Genomic DNA, 13955 nt, shown 5'->3' with positions numbered 1-13955 from the left:
TTCCCATGACACATCAAGGGATACAAACCTGTACATCAGAGGAGGAGAAACAAGAGGTTTGGAGAGGGTGTGGGCCAAGGATACCTTGCCCACATGTGAAAAAAATCTGATTTACCAGAGTAGAATCTCCCTGGGATTCTTGGCAGATAAAGGAGAGACTGTCCCTGTCTAATCCCTAAGGAGCTGTATGAGAGATGATCTCACATGTGGGATGTTCTCCTCAATTGTTTGTGAAGTGAGTAAGACAAGATACTCAAAAATATTCTGTTTAATTTTTTTTTTTTTAAATAAAAAGGTTAATTACTTATGCACAGTCCAAATGTTTGGGAACAGGGATGTCCTACCCATGAAGGGACAAGGAGAGACACAATTAGATTTCCAGGTCTCTAGGTGTGGACTAAAATTGGTTTAATAAATTAATTCATTGCTCCTAGACGTACTAAGTGCAGGCCTTATTGCTGTTACAAACCAGCTCACAAGAAGATTACTCATGACCTGCTGTGGAGACAAAGGGAAGATATGATTGAATATGAAGTGTATGAATGCTTTTAGATACTGGAACATTCCCTCCAGCTTGCAGAAGGAAGATTAGCTGGCCACTTTAACACCGATTACTCAGACTTCTCATTTTCCTGCTGCCACGGAACTGGGTAAGAAGGATTAGGCTGTCAGATTCAGCAGAATTTTGGGGAATACACATACATTCATTTTGTATGTGCTTATATATATAATATCCCATGAAACTATTCTCAAAATCCATGCACCAATTTACCTGCTCTGACAACTTTCTTGTATTGAACTCTGAAATTTTCATCAGCTTTTCATGTATTCACTTTGGCTGTAGTAGCAGGCAAAGCTCACTACAAATCATTTAAAGGCAGATGTAGTATTGCTTGGCTCTCTCCAACTCTTCAATTGGATTGTGTCTCCTCAATAATTTATTACAGAGATTTCTAAAATAAAAGTTCTATCTGTACAAGTAATTTTCATGTACGTAGTTATAAAGCCCCCAAATTCTTGGGAAGTTTCTTGAATGCTTCTGTTCTGTGATGTTTTGTCATGCAAATTTTCAGTTCACTGCTCACAAGAACTCCTAAACCAGTGCAAAAATATGGAAAGGGATAATCCTCCAAGAGGAGCACCAGTCTGGTACAAAGAAGAAGCCATTGCCACCCAACACACGTAAACCACAGCAAATCTCTCAAGTTCTCTCTGCTTCTGCTTGCAGCCAGCACAGGGAGAACCCCAACTCCTGGTCCAAGAGGTTGTGCCAAGGAAAAACACATCAAGGGCCACGAGGCTCACTGATATTACGGGTATATCAGACATTGCACTGAAATGCACACACTTTACCAAATTGCTAAAATTCCCCTTTTATTTTCTGAGGCAAATAGAATCCCTTCTTTCCTGCTTGGTATGTAACAACAGGTGGGCCAGGAAGCCTCTCCAGTAAAAACTAACAGGGTTTTTTTTCCATTATAAAAGGTCAATTTCCTAATAACTTTGCCATGTTACCCATCAAAAATAAGGTTTTTTGCAATACTCACACTGATGCTTAGGGACATATTCTAGATGAATGTTCTGAAAAGGGCATGGAAGTAAACCCATCACATTGCTTTACTTTGTCATAGGTGTACCGTTTCCATTTTCACAAATTCATACACAAATTTTAGGACAGGGACTTCAGACTTAAAAGTACAGGAAACATTTTCTGTCAGGGAACGTTCTTTTGCAGATGCTGTTAAAATTTGTCTGGTTAAAACCATATTTTAAGCTTGTGGAGGAAAGCATAGATCATTCAAGTTCAATAAGTCTTGCAAAAGCTACCAAGTACATGAAGACAAACTTCCCAATGGTCAAATCTGGGAAATTTTGGAAGAATGTGAAAGAAAAGAAAACAAAACCAAAAAACCAAAACCAACCCCATGCACAAAATAAAATAAATACCACATGAAAAATACAGTATGTGCAAGAGGTATTGGGCAACCTAAGCCAATAAGAATTGCTGGTTATGCCACTTACAGTGCATCCAAAACAGTTAATTCCATCTGTTCTCCTGTTGTCACTCTTAACAGAAGAGAGGTTCTTTAAAGATCCCTACGACCATCTTTGGCATCCCTTAAAAGAAGTTCAAACTTCTGGAACAGCTGAGACTATTTGCTTGGTTAGAAGAAGGAACACTACGCACCGAAACAAAGAATTCCTTTGCTGCCTTTTTCATCTAAACCAATATTATAAATGGTGCAAAAGTGAATTAAACTGTAGATTGAGAGAACAAGGCACTGAAAGCTAAGACTAATACCCGGGGGCATCAGTATAGAAACAACTCACTTTGGGAGGTTTCATAGAATTTAGAAAGCTGGTTTTGATTTTTAGACTATCCAGTCTATTAATAGACAGACCACACACAAATTTAACTAAGGGAGTATGGGGACACCAGTTTCCTTTAAGTTTGGATTTATGAAAATTATGGGAAGGAAAACGAAATTATTCCTTGGTATTTGCTCCATTCCATTTGTACTTTCTGGCATAATGTAAATCCTCTCATGTTTTGGTCTGAGAGAGCAAGAAAAACTGCACTAGCACAGGTCATGAAACATCATCGTAATGTATCCCAGTTAATGGTTGTGAGCCTTAAATACTGTTTTGCTGTTTTCCACTTGGCTAGCTGCTCTTCCTTTTTTTGTTTTTTTCCACTTTGTCACAGCTTCTCTCACCCCCACCCTACTTGAGGTCTCTAGACACACAAATAATTAAAGTCATTTAATGTGGGGAAGGTGTAACAGCATTTTGGCAAAGTAGTCACTCTGTCTTTAGTGCTCCACAGGAATAAAAGATTGAAGAGCAGTCGTACGAGGGGTTGGAAAAGGGACTCAGAGGGTAAAATAATTAGACCTGTGGAAAACTATCTGGTTTTGCTGGAGTTCAAAGCTATTGTTTCCTTCATGTTTCAGTCATCTGCAACAATCACTCTGTTCACACTCACTCGGGATTAAACCCTACTCAAGCCAATCCAGTTTAGATGTATTTCCAATGCAGAACTGCCACGAACCTTGGAAAGCCTCATTTGATTGTCAAGACTGACACTAAAATCTGTCCCCATGAAAATGCACATCTCAGTTTTGGATTTTCGTTAAAGATTGAGAACTACCAGCCTCCTATTCTGCTTCCAGCCTCCAGCAGATTTCCAGGTGTGCAGGGGTTCCCACAGATAACTGAGTGTCCAAGTCTGAGGGAATGAACATTGAAATTTGTGTCTGGAAGGACACTAAAAGGACACTCCCAATCCATTTTGCCAGACAGAATAGTCCACAAAAACAAAGAGCCCAGTTTGAACTGCTTGAATTACAGAGATCCAGCTTCTCTGGTGATGTAAACTCATACAGCTCTGCTGAAGAAATTGAATTGTCATTATATTGTTCAGTTGGCTTCAGCTCCATTTTTTGTTTCTCCCAAACCCAATACTTTTAGTACAATGTTGTTTTACAGCTGTTGGAGAAAAACCAAAAGGTCTCAGGTAGCCAAGGAACTGCAGTAAACCAGCACAGCCCCTGAGCACAATAAATCATTCTCTTCCTCTGGTAGAGCCACTGGACACATTTTCATCCAAAAAGCACAATTTGTAGAATTTCTATTTATTTCTAAAGAATCCAAAAATCTTAAGTACCTCACAGCATTTAATTATGACACCATCATGATCATGCTGACCTGCTATTTATGTTTCACTTTATGCCAGGGCTTCAAGACACAATGGGAGAAGTCAACCTCTACTCGTGAGGATTATATACTGCAGTGCACAAAACCCACTGACAGAAAGCCAAAATTATGCTGTACCACACTGTGTATTTATCAAATCAACATCCTCAGATTCCATAGATATTAACTGGAGGTGCAGAAGTAATAAGCTGGGTGGACCAATGCCATGGCAGCCCTTAAATAAGAACAGAAAAGTGGTAATGTATTAATAGTCAAAGAATATGGTCACAGTCTCTTAATTTAAGGATGTATACATTTTATATTACAAAATGAAATTACATTTGGCTAATTCAAAAGCATTTGCTTGACTAGTGACTGACCAATTGAAAGATTGCTGTGTTTAGATCTCTGTGCAGTTGGCCTATTTTCTTTTGGCATTATCCATAGTCACTGGTAAACAAAATGTATCAAATCACAGGGAATACATTTCAATATTAGAGGTATTTTCCACTGCTATTTTTAGGTACTCTTTCAAAAGAGCAAGTTTCAGTCTATGCTTTTAAAATGAACCACAAACTGATCAGGTATACAAGGTCCTTCAAAACTCAACAAAAACCCACTGGGAGCAAAGAAACTCTTCCATAACCACAAACACAGGTTGCTAATTGTCACTGGCCTCCTGCTTATTTCCTGTCTTGTTATTTTGTTATTAGAATTACTGATTAAACAACAACAAAAACAACCCCAAAACAAAAATCTCACATTCCTGGCTGTGTGAGGCTGCCACATGATGATCCATTATTCTGTCCCTCTTGCCATTCCTCTGTTCCTTGAATGTCACAGTGAAAACCTTCAACCTGGTCTCATCCCCTCTCCATAAATAAAAGCCAGAATTTCAAAAAGGGTTTTTTTTAGAATGCCGAAACTAAACCAAGTTTGAAAAAAGTGCAAGTTTCTATATGAGGTGTGGTCTACTGCCAATGAGGATCAGTAGAATCATATCAAATCAGAAGGCAAGAGTATCAAAAAAGGCTTGGAATACTATTAGCTTTTTTGTGCCTTGGGCAATCAAAAAACTATGTGCTACACACAGCATGTACAATAAACTATTCCACCATAACCCACTTGTGCAATTAAAGTGCCCTCGCTTTTCATGAACTCATGGGGTTTTCATAGTTGAATCATAGCTGAATCAGCTGTTCATGTGCTAGTGATGCACACTGGCACACCCAAAACATATTTGCAACCATCCATGACATTGTCTGATGGCTGGCTTTGGTATCAAATCAAATATGATATTGCACAGATTTGAAGTTCAGAAACAGTTATTGCTGTTTAAACATTACTTTTTCAATTAAATGCAGAAAGGTCAGAAGAAAAGAAACATTATTTGTGATGTTGCTATGCATTTTAAGGTGGCCCACTACAGACATAGTGAGCCTCTGAATCAATCTACAGTATGTTTAAAATTAATTTAATGAAATTATTCTGTCTTTAGTAACAGAACTGGCTCAGATCAATCCCATCAGAAACCAAGATGTGAATGAGTGCAGAGGTTCAGTGACTGAAATCTGGAACCTTCACGACCTCAGTGGGCACAGGAATGGGACAGAAGACAGACTGCATTGCTCAGGGAGAGGACTTTTACAGATACCAATGATCCAAGTCTTCACCGAGCCCAACACTGAATTCTTAACTGCTTTTACTCCCAAACACAGTCATTTCATACTTGGAAACATAGTGGGGCAAACTAATATTAAAATGTTTTCACAAAATTAATCAGAAGTGAGCTCATAATTTCAGTTGAAATATAAGGACTATGACATTAATTATTTAGACACTTAATTGAGAATGTGCACTTTCAAAACTAGCACACCACAAATCATTTTGACATGTTTCTGCTCTCTTCCACAATAAAAGTGAAATGTCACTGGCAAGGTCATGGTTTAAAGTGATTTCATGGCAAACAGAAAATTCCTGCAAAGTGAGAGGTTGTCTCAAAAAAAGTTTGTAAGAAAAAACCTGATGAAGAGGGACTTCTATTTTATCATGGATGATACCATTTAAATAATTCCATTAAGGATTCTCACAATCATTACCTAAACAAACCACTGCCAAAATACATTCAGAAAAAACAGGAAATGCAAAGGAATATTATTTCTAGCGCCCAAGGCTGACAGCCCAGATACTGGGAGAATGCATGGTTAAATTTGCATAAATAAATTCCGTTTGTGTTCTGCATCTGCATCTGGGAAGGCCAAAGCCAAACAAACACTCTCTGAGGGCAGCACAGGGTTTACAAACACACAATTCCATGGCACACAGAATTCCCACCCCTCTTCCAGGGCACTCCTCACTTACTCCTCACCAGCCAGGTGACACTGGTGTTTGCACTGGTTCCTCAAACTTCTCCACCTTCTTTGCAGCCATAATTCCCCAGCAGAGACAAAATACCAAGGGGGTACTACCCTCTCCCTTGTAATAATTTTCAGTCTTACCTAATACATCGTTATTCTTCAGTGCATTAATCTCTGTTCTCCTCCTAACTGCTTCCTACTCATCCATATTGTTCTGTCAGTGAGGGTTTCAAATCTAGACAGAGTTAAGAACTACATTCCCATTAAAAGCTCATTATTTTTTCCCCTCTAAAACTTCACATAGGTGGCAACAATAAGGAGAGCTCTAATCTGGATAAGGATGCCAAGAGTTAATAGACATTTTCACTACTGTAGCATCTGAATTTTAAAATATTTAAAAGGCATAAAATGCATCTGTAGAGGAAAGGAATAGAAATGCTCCTTGAGAGACAAATATTATTGCACTTCTACTCCAGAGCATGACTGGAGTCAAGGAAGTTGTTTTATAGCTGGCAACTGTGAAAAATGTTACAGAAACAGCAGTGAGTTTAGAAAACTCTGCTAGGAAAAGTGGCCTCTGCAATGCAACATTTGCATGCAGGCAGCTGTGTCGCCTTTTTTTTTTTTTTTCTATTAATCTTCTGTGCAAAACTCAAATATGTTCCAAACCTACAGGCTTCAAAAATACTCTTTTTCCTCATATTTCAGTCTTCTGGATTACTTTAGACAGAATCCATTGTGCCATTCCCCACACAAATCTCATGGCTTTGGCTGTTGATGCTAACATCCTCCACAATGCACTTGGTGCCATTGCTGCACAAATGCCTACAGTGAACGGATGCTAATTCCTAGATCATATCTTTATTTAATTGAATATGTATTTAACTGAAGCCTTCCAAATTTGCATGTGTGTATGAGCACCTGTTAATCGTGGCAATATTAGCCTATTTATTTTTTAATAGTGTGAGAATTTGGATCCTTATTTCCTCCACTTTTCTCTTCTCTGACTCACCAGGCACCAGGGATTTTGTGCAAATATTCAGGACAATGAATGAGGTTTTAGAACCAATAATAAGTATAACTCTTCCCAAGACTGACCTTCTCTCAAGCTCTGCAATGGCTGCAGAAGTAAGGAGGTGAGCTCAGATTCAAAGCATATAAAACTGCTCAAAAAGCTGTCGGCTGTGTCATGCAGTAACTGCAAATGAAAAATATAATCTCCAGGTGACAAATGGCTTGCTTTCAAGCACCACTTTTCCCCAGATATTCAATAACAGAATCCTTGGAAACAACGTTCCCGTGGTCATGAACATTTTCCACATTATTTAGGTAACACCTGCAACTTTTTTATCATAAACATAAAAAAACCCCAAACCCAAACATCTCCTCCAAGCTCCACTCCTTTTCAAGCCCTGGAAACACACTGGTGCTGTACACAATTCCTGCATTTTCTCCATCTCTGTATATATTTTCTAAATTATTTTAAAACTTGGAGACCCTCATGCTGTGAACGTCTTTTCCTCCCACCTGTGGATGCACTGCCAGGCACAGTCTGTACAGGTGAAAGTTGGCAGAGTGATCCAAAAGTCACTGGAGCCCCAGGTCAGAGACACAATTACATCCAGCTGCATACAGATCACAAGTCATCCCCACACAAAATGTAACCACTCCTAAAAAGCAGGAGTGGTCAAAGATAATCCCTCACGCACAAAAAAAAGAAGTTACATATCCACAATGAGGGATGCCTCAGGTAATTTAAGTATTCCAGATGTGCATTTAAGTGAAGATGCAGAGCAACTCTCTTCAAAATAAATAAAATGTTCATTTAAGGAGCTTCCTGTTAATACTCATTTGTGGAACGTAGTTCAAACCACAATGGAATTTTGCTTCATTTCTGATTCCACTTCTATTTCGAAGCAATAGAAAAAACATACCCAGGGAAAAGTTATGAAGAAAATAAAAAGGTCCTGATTAGAGTAATTGAATATAGACATTTCAGTGCAGGCATAGAAAGATTAAAAAAAAAAAAAAACCAACAAAAAACACCCAGATAAATCTAGTTCTCAAGCAATTGATTCTGTCCTGAACCTGTGCCCCAGCATATGGAAAGCCCCTCAAAATGGGGTCACTCAGTCCCACCTAGGACAGACTAGAGAGAAGCTTAAAACAGACTTTTTTTTTTTTTTTTTAACAGCAGACTCAGGATGTTTGGAACAGAAAGTATGCAGACAGCTTCATTGCTCTATATTGTACACTTATGTTTATGCATTCCCTTAATATAAAGAGTTGAGAAAAGTTCCTGTGAAATTCAAAGAAATACACACGTAAGAGCTTCCTGTGCCTACCACAAATTACCCCTTACATACCACCCTTAGAACCAAACCCGTGCTGGTCTTCAAGGTCTGTTCCTCCCACTCTGCTTTCCTGTTTCCAGCCTCTGGGATGACAAACACACGAGTGTGCTCATCCCTGGTATGAACGAAGTTTGATTAGAAGGCAGAGTAAATGTAGGCAAGGTGAACAGCAATAAAACTCTGGGAGACAGTGCTCAGTCACAACACAGTCCTGCACTGCAGATGTCTTCAGCCATCACTCTAGATTCCCTTCCTCCCTCCACCCCACAAGACTAAATGTCTTACTAGGAGGTGGTAGTTAAACATCAGATATGAACTTAACTCTCTTGATAAGGAGACTTAGAACAAGTCCAACAAGGATCCATACTACATTATGTAATACAAACATGTTGTGCAGACAGGCAAACAACTGGGTGATTACACCATCGCAATGAAAATTGTTTAATAAGATCCTTCATACCTACTGCCTTTCCACTGCGAAAAATACAGCTCCAACCCCAAATTCACATAGAATTTTGGTTAAATGAGCATTTCTTCATCCCTAAAGAACTTAAGATTTCAACTACCATAAAATCTAAAAAAGCCAAAGCAGCAAGTAAGTATTTCTTCAGGGTAAACATAGTGCTGAAGGCTGCTTAGAAATGTTAACATTTTAAATAACTTCAAATGTTTAAACACTTTGATAGTGTCTGGGAATTGTGCCCACACCTGATCCTTACAAACCATATTCCTCAAACCTTACTCAGATCTACGAATAGCAACTCTCATTGCAACTCTCATCTTCCATAATCGCATAGATGGAAAACAGAAACATGAAGACCCCAAGATCTAATTGCACTTCAGGAATAATTTATATTAAAGATACACAGGAAAACATACAGTGAAAGTCTAACCATTGACGTCACAGAAACAACAGAAAGCTTGGGTTGAAAGGGACCTAAAAGTTCATCCAGTTCCATCCCCCCAGCCATGGGCAGAGATAGTTTCCACTAGATCAGGTCATTCAAAGCCCCACCCAACATGCCCTTCCACACTTCCAGGAATGAGTCACTCACTCAGGCAATCTGCTCCAGGACCTCACCAGCCTTATGGTGAAGAATTTCTTCCTAATATTCAACCTAAATCAACGCTCTGTCAACTTAAAGGCATTACCCCTTGTCCTATCACTGTATGTCCCTGTCAGAAGTGCCCCTCCAGCTTCTTTGTAGCCCCCTTTGGGTCCTGAAAGATGCTATAAGGTGCCCCCAGAGCCTTCTCCAGGCTGAACAACCCCAGACCTCTCAGCCTGTCTTCATAGCAGAGGTGATCCACCCCCCTGATTATCTTTGTGGTCTCCTCTGGACTCACCCCAGCAGGACCACATCCTTCCCATGTCAGGGGCCCCAGAGCTGGATGCAGCACTGCAGGTGGGGTCACACCAGAGCAGACAAGAGGGGCAGAACCCCCTTCCTGCACCTGCTGCCCATGCTGCTGTTCATGGAGCCCAGGACATGTTTGGCTTTGTGGGATGCAAAGGCACATGGCCAGGTCATGCTGATCTTCTCATCAACCAATACCCTCAAGTTCTTCTTCTCAGGGCTGCTCTGAGTATTATTGAGCCCTTTTACATCAAGGAAGTTGGGAAGCAAAGGAAAGAGAATGCATGGGGAGTGTGCTCTCAGAGATGATGGAGTTTTCCTGATCATGCTCCTAATCGAGGTGATAAGGGTTCATTATAATCACTAGTTCTGGCCTCCTTGACATATAGTCCATAAAATTTCCCCATTTACAAATAAATAAATAACGCAGGCATAAATAAACCTGCCTTTAGAAAAAAAAATCCCTGAATTAGTTTTTTAGTGATGAAAACTTCCAAGAACTTATTAGTCTAATGAGTGCTTTTATTTTAAAAAAACTGCCCTCTCTGTCTAGCCTCAGGAGGTCCAGTTTCAAATTTCCAGCACTGGCTGTTCTTAAACCATTTTCCTCTTGGGTAAAGAGGCCATTTCTCACCTCAACCTTTTTAGGCAAGGATCCAATCACTTCTTCCTTTTGGATCCACCAAAAACAACATATGCTCTCAGCGTCTCTAAGACAAGGGTCTTTAAAATGCTTAATGGGCTGCACCTTGAACAAATCTCTCAGCTGAAGGGCACACAGCAAAACAGTAACACTTGTGCGCCTCAGGACTAATTGTCCCACCTGCTCCTCTATCCTCTCAAATTCCCTGGCAGTCACATTAAATGTTTCCTGCCAAGGCTTTCCAAGAATCTCTAACTCTGGGGTGCAGAATCCCTAACTGTTCCCATGCCATGACTCCACCCTTGGAATACTGAAATGAGTGGTGGTTAGCTGCATTCAGTAGCTATCGAGTATCCAAAACTACGGTGTAATTGGTTCTCAGCCTACATCATTTATTCTTTTCTTTGTATAGCCATAAAATAAAATTGAAGTTATATATTATCGTATTTAGGAATAAGTAACTATACTTTTTAAAGGAAGAACAATTTAGGCAGCACACGGCAAGAGCCCATCTTCACCTGGGCGCCACGGGAGCCGCTCACCTGCTCAGTGGAGAAGAAAACAACTGCGCTCCCGATCTTTATCATCCCTCCCACGGCACAACAACCTCAGACGGCATCCCTGACGGGGAAGATCCGCCACCTCGGATTTTCACAGGAGCACACTGTAGAAAGCATTGTGCAGAAATAAAACCCCAACCAAACATGCAGGCACCCCCTCCCAGGTTATTAACCCCAGAGCACCCGGTCTCCGCGGGGGGAGCCGGGCCAGCGCAACCCCCCGTTCCGGCTGGAGGGTCTCCACCGGCACCGTGCCGCAGGCTCCCTCCCCGGGTTCTGCCCTCGGGGTAAAGAAAAGGGTAAAAAAGAGAACAAATCCGAAACATCCCCCCAAACCAGTTGCTGTTAAGAATGATGGACTCACCAAGAAGCTCAGCAGGAGAGGAAAAATCGCGTACAAGCAGCACCATCGCCGGCGCCGCCGAGGGCTGCTGCTGCCAACTCCGCAGCCCGGTGGGGCTGGCAGGTGAAGTCGCCGTCCCGCGGGCTCGGCTCCCGGCTCCGGCACGGAGCGCACAGCCCGCACCGAGCCCCGACAGCCCCGAGCCCAGACGGGGCACGGGCGGCTCGCAGCGACCCTGCGACAGCCAGGCTGTCACCCCTCCCGCAGCCCGGGGCTCCCGGAGGTGGCTCCAGCCGGGAGCGGAGCCGCCTCCACCGCGTCCCCCCGCACCTCTCCCGCTGCCGAGCCGGCCCGCGGCCGCGCTCCCGCAGCGCCTCTCGCCGGCCGGGAGCCGGACCGGGATGGGAGGCGGGAGCCGGACCGGGATGCAGGGAGAGAGCCGGACCGGGATGGGGGAGGGAACCGGGACCGCCGTCCCGACCTGTCGGGAGCGGGGCGGAGCAGCCGGCGGAGCGCGGCCGAGCGGGAGCGCCTCCGCAGCGGCACCTGTCCTCCCTTCTCCCCTCTCCTCCTCCTCCTCCTTTTCCTCTCCCTTCCCGCTCCCCCTTCCCTGCCCGCCCCGGGGTGCCACCGCCGGCCCGTGCAGGGGGGACAGTGGGGACCCAGGTCAGGTAGCCCCGTCTTTCCGGCGGGGTGGGGAAGGGTGCGGATCCCGTTACTGTCATCTCCTCGTTTTCAGCGGGGGTTTAGTAGTGCGGAACTGGCAGCCCAGAGGACGATTCTGTGATTTCTCAGGAAGGGTTTAGAAAGGGGGAAAAAATGGTATATACTTTATAGTTTTACGGTTTTTCAACCTTTATTAAATGACAGGTGCATCTGCACCAGGTGAGGGAAGCATCCAAAAGGTGAAACTGTATTTAAGAGTTAAATAAAAGGCATTTTTCATAGCTGTCCTCCTTACACCTATAGGCAATGCTTATTAAGCTTTATGACTATCACTTCCAACGGTTCAAGTGAGCTGGGTTTATCAAACAGCTACAAATACTACAAAATATTCCAGAATTCAAAAGTAACACGGCCAAAGCCACATCTTGATTAATCCAGATGAATTGAATTATTCATTCTCTCTCAGGTACCTGAAGAGCTCACATAGCAGGCACCTAAGAAAGATAAGAAAACTAATTTAGCACTTACATGCACTTCCTTACATGATAAAACACTATTCTGAAATTGGTGGAATAAACAGAGATAGGCCACATGGAAATCGTTGAGCCTTTCTTTTTCACAGCTGTGAAATTTTATCCCTTTCAAAAAATTCTGATGCATACAACCAGAATCTCTGGCTCAGGTTTCACATAAAAAATTTTTTGCATGAAATTTGCAGTTTAGGTATAATAGCAACGTAATGCTCATTACCCTCAAACTATTTCTTAAAAATTGCTGGCTTTGTGTTATTCCAAATAATGCACGTGTAGGAAAAATTTTATTATTAGGAGGTACAATATTTACTTGGCTAGTGTATAAATACATCACCTTTGGAGCATAATTTGAGTTTGCTACATGTTATACTCACAACACTGTTTGTTGAGTTGTTCAGGCAAAGCCATAGAAGGGACCTGCTCTAAATTAAATGCTCAAGTACATCCTCTGCCTGCAATTACTAGAATAACACATTTCTTTCTATAACAGTGTGAATCATTATCAAAAAAGCTACCCAACTGAATATATTCTGTAATGTATTCTTTAATTTAAAGTATTAAATCAGCTGCTCCAGATTTACTTGGGTTTTTTTACAGTTTCACCTCATAAATGTTGTTTGGGGGGTGGTGAAAGGAAAGGCTGACAGCTATTTGCACATCAAGAGCTCAGATACAGCATTACCAACCAGATATCCAAGTACAAGGGGAATTTCTGAGAAACATCACAGAGCTTTTGTGTTTCTCTTGGGACAGAGAGCAGCCACTCATAGAAACTGGAGGCCCCATATAATTTAGGCAGCACTGCCCATATCAGCCCATATTTATTTATCACCCTCTGTGATCCATAACAGACCACATGAACCAAGGAATTTGTTAACCAGGATTACAGAAATCTGTGGCCTATTTTGAACAAAGGTAAAGTGTTCTCGTTGCTATTTCTTTGGTGACTCCAATCTCCATCAATAACACTTGCATTGCTGTAAAGAATTAGCCAAGTGTGGTCCCAGGTTGCAGCTTTATTAAGGATAAACTGCAGTGCTCATGGCCCTTTTCCACAGTACTGTGACAACTCTCTTGTCCTCCGGGACAGTCAGTTTTCTTCTCCAGATACAGAGCTGCTAATTCCATGCACCAGAAATCAAGGAACTTCACACTTATTGATATCCTGGTTCACAGAGCCACAAATCATTCCAAATAGGAAGAACTTCTGCAAATTACACAAAGGTTAGTTCAATAATATTAATGAACAAAACCTAATTTGCTTCCATTTCAGGTAGCACTGAATGCTTCTATTTCTCTTCACCTTCAACTAATCTACCAGTAAATATCAGAAAAACAAGCTATCAGTGCAATTTTCTGAACTTAAAGGTTTTGAGTAAGAGATCATGTGCCATGAAATGGAAAAGAGATTTTTTTAAACACCCATAGCTGTTAGCAGTGAGAGC

The 13955-nt window shown here is 41.7% G+C and overlaps 1 protein-coding gene across 3 annotated transcripts in view; it reads right to left on the bottom strand.

The window, feature by feature from the left end:
• The window catches only part of SYTL5 (synaptotagmin like 5), a 79992-nt gene extending 68944 nt beyond the window's left edge, over window positions 1–11048 (bottom strand). For 2 of the 3 annotated variants that reach the window (XM_066177011.1, XM_066177012.1), the window contains exon 1: window positions 10951–11048. The gene's annotated coding sequence lies outside the window, so the exon portion shown is untranslated. The remainder of the gene's footprint in view (window positions 1–10950) is intronic. The other variant, XM_066177014.1, reaches the window with a different exon arrangement.
• Between the last annotated feature and the right edge of the window lie 2907 nt (window positions 11049–13955).

This window comes from Chamaea fasciata, unplaced genomic scaffold (genome assembly GCF_029207755.1).
Source record: "Chamaea fasciata isolate MVZ Bird 193981 ecotype frontalis unplaced genomic scaffold, bChaFas1.0.hap1 SCAF_2, whole genome shotgun sequence".
NCBI lineage: Eukaryota > Metazoa > Chordata > Aves > Passeriformes > Sylviidae > Chamaea > Chamaea fasciata.
Note: the sequence above shows the minus strand (reverse complement) of the source record. Positions and strands in the feature narration are given on the sequence as shown.